The sequence below is a fragment of the Echinops telfairi genome, unplaced genomic scaffold (genome assembly GCF_000313985.2).
Source record: "Echinops telfairi isolate 266 unplaced genomic scaffold, ASM31398v2 ScPeMD7_655;HRSCAF=1070, whole genome shotgun sequence".
NCBI classification, from domain to species: Eukaryota; Metazoa; Chordata; class Mammalia; order Afrosoricida; family Tenrecidae; genus Echinops; species Echinops telfairi.
Window position 1 is genome coordinate 12,211,023 of NW_022104553.1, and position 3,712 is coordinate 12,214,734.

Here is a 3,712-nt window from a genome sequence, read left to right on the forward strand (position 1 = left end):
AATCATTTTATTAGGGGCTCATACAACTCTTATCACAATCCATACATACATCAGTTGTGTAAAGCACACTTGTACATTCATTGCCCTCATCATTCTCAAAACATCGCTCTCTGCTTAAGCCCCTGGCATCAGCTCATTTTTTCCCCTCCCTCCCTACTCCCACCTCCCTCATGAACCCTTGATAATTTATAAGTCATTATTTTGTCACATCTTGCACCTTCCAATGTCTCCCCTCACCTGCTCCTCTGCTGTCTGTCCCCCAGGGAGGAGGTTATATGTAGATCCTTGTAATCGGTTCCCCCTCTCTACCCCACCCTCCCTACACCCTCCCAGTATCACTACTCGCAGCACAGGCCCTGTAGGGCTCATCCGCCCTGGATTCCCTGTGTTTCCAGTTCCTATCTGTACCAGTGTACATCCTCTGGTCTAGCCAGATCCGCAAGGTAGAATTGGGATCATGACAGTGGGGGTGGGGTGGAGTGGGGAGGAAGCATTTAGGAACTAGAGGAAAGTTGTGTTTCATCTTTGCTACACTGCACCCTGACTGGCTCGTCTCCTCCCCGCGACCTTTTTGTAAGGGGATGTCCAATTGCCTACAGATGGGCTTTGGGTCTCCACTCCGCACTCCCCCTCATTCACAATGATAGGATTATTTGTTCTTTGATGCCTGATACCTGATCCCTTTGACACCTTGTGATCGCACAGGCTGGTGTGCTTCTTCCATGTGGGCTTTGTTGCTTCTCAGCTAGATGGCCTCTTGTTTACCTTCAAGCCTTTAAGACCCCAGATGCTATATCTTTCGATAGCCGGGCACCATGAGCTTTCTTCACCACATTTGCTTATGCACCCACAAGGAGAGGATTTAATGACAAGTTTTAATCAGGTAGAAGAAAGAACTAGTGAGTTAGAAAATAAGATCTTCAAAATTACAGAGGCTGTAAAGCAACAAGGAGAAATGAAGATCCTATAATACAGATCACAGGTTAATGAAATTATGAGACAACAAGTAACCTAGTATATACATCAGGTGAATTTCAGATGATGAGAGAAAGGGGCAGAACGAATTATGAAAAATCATAGCAGATATCAATTGAGCTTAATATTAAAATAAACATAGTAACATGTTTTTTAAAAATGGCAGAAATTTCCCAAGTCTGATGAAGGACATGAATCTACAACAATCTACAACAAGAAGTTCAAAGAACTGTTAGGTAGTTAGAATAGGGATGAGGGTGTCCAGTACACATGCTCAGAAATTTGAGCTCCGGGCCAGAAAGGGGTGGTACACCTAGGTGGGCGGTACACATGTATTGGCCCATCTAGGCCAGGTGAATTAAATTCAGCCAAGGGAGTTGACCAGTACAGTTGACCACACTTCCCAATGGGGGCTGGGGGGTGGGGTGGCCTGAAAAGCCAGAAGGGGTGTGTGTGTGTGTGTGTCCCATGTGTGTGCTATCCCAGCAGCGCCACACAGCTCCGCCCAGCTGTGCCGAGTTCTCTCTGGCTTGTTTTCCGTTTACTATAACACCTGAAACTGCTTCTATCCTTTATGAAACTCACTTGGATCACAAACCAGGCTTTGGCATAAATTCTTTCTTCTGGAAGCCAAGAACCGAGGTATTTTTCCCACGAGAGTCCTAACAGAACCCCTAGCAGGATAAAGTCAAGACATCTACACTGAGACACATCAAAATTAGGGTCTCAAAGAGTAAGAATAAAGACAGAATCCTGAAAGTAATGAGAGAAAAGCAAATGAATAGTAAGGATTCTCCACAAGTCAGCCTAAGTGTGTAAGCCCGTGTGAATCCTATGTTCCAAGCTGGAGAAAGGAGAGTTGGAATAAACAGGAATTTCCTCCTTTGGGACCAAGTTGTCTGAGGGCCAAAGCAGTGATGATCAAAGTTCTGGAATAGGTGGGATTCCATTTAGGGCCACAGCCTAAGGGGTACATCTTCCCAGAGACCAAAAACAAACGTGTGTGTGTGGGGGGGGGGGGGAACAGTGGGGGTGGAGGGTTGATGTCTTTCAGATCTCATCAGGGTGATTTCATGGTGCTCCTTGGGGACTCCCTGCAGCTCTGCCATTTGTGGAGGGTCCTGCAGGGAGCTGGGCTGGAGTAAAGGAATTCCCCCGGAGAGGTCACCAGGGAGAGGAGGGGAATGCAGGATCCAAGAAGGGGATCTCCAGTGTGAGAAACCCCTTCCTGCAGGCGATGACCACCAAGAGCTGTCCCACTCAGCCAGCTCCTGGGATGGGTAAAGGGGAGATAGTCTCACAGGACCAGATACTATCGGCTCGGACAACCACCTCCTTACCCCAGTGCTGAGAGCTTTAGGAGAATGAAATCCTTCTGATACCATGTCTTCCTCTCCAAGCGCCTGGTATAGCTTTTCATTTATTTAGATTTTCTTTAATGTCTTCCAACAAGGCTTTATCAATTTTTTTCCACAAAGGGCTTACGCATGCAGTGCTAGAGTTATTCCTATCGCTGTTGCAAATGGTATATTTGTTATATGTTTTTGAGGTATACAAAAGGTACACAAATCATGTACACAGCTTAATTTTTACATAAGTACATATCTATGCAACCAAGTGGCCTTTGTTTTTAAAGTGACATTTTCTAACTGTTGATTGTTGATAGGAGTGCAATCGATTTTGAGTATTGATTCTTCTATATTGATTTTGTTCCCAGCAACCTCGCTAAGTTCACTTATCAATTCTACCTGAATTATTTTAAGGTTGCTCTATGTGCAATAATCCGCAAACACTGGCATTCTTGTTTCTTCCCAATATTTCCATATCTGTTATTGTTTATAAGACCAGCCAAAACATCAGTAACAGAATTGACTAGAATTGTTAAAAGGCGACATCATTGCCTTTTCCCATATTTTAAAAGAAGCGTTGTTGATATCTCACCATTATTGTGATGTTTACTGTAGAATTTGTGGAGATGTTCTTTGTCGTGTGATTTTTTTAAATATCTTTAATATCAATGGAAACTGGACAATTTAACTGTTTTCCTTGTGCATGGATTGAGATGAATTCATTGTTCTCCTTGAATGTGCTAATGAATCCCTAGTTCTCTCAGTCTGACTTTGTGTTTTTTTTACATCAACAGTTTAATAGCAAAGGTTATGTACTTCACATTGTATCTTCATTCTATTTATACATCCTGCTTCTCTTCTATGAAAAATCATTTTACATCAAGTCTCGAGGACAATATTCCCGCTCAGAGCCCAATTCACAGAGAAGACCATATGGCCGGACCCACTAGGAGACACGACATCCCTCACTGACCCATAGCCCTACAGGGGACAACACTGGAGACACAGTGTGGGAATAGCACCCGATTTGATCCCACCACACCGAGGCAAAACACTCTAAGGGTGTGCAACAGAACAGCAAGGGGAACTGAGCAACGAAGTCCCCAGGGAATACCAAAAGTAGACTTTGGGGCCAGGGCTTGGCACCCCATCAGACTCCACTGGAAAACACTCCTAAAGGCCAACTAACAGTTTTTTAACTAACTACAAGCTTTTCTTTTTTGTTGTTGTTGTGTTGTGGGGGTTTTTTTGTCATTGGCTTTTTGTTGTTGTTGTTTTGTTTTCTTTTGTTGCTCGGTTTTGTTCTGTCTTGTTTTTGTGCATGTTATTATCTCCGCAGGTCTGTCTAAATAAGATAGGCTGGATGAACAATCTGGAGGAGAAAACAA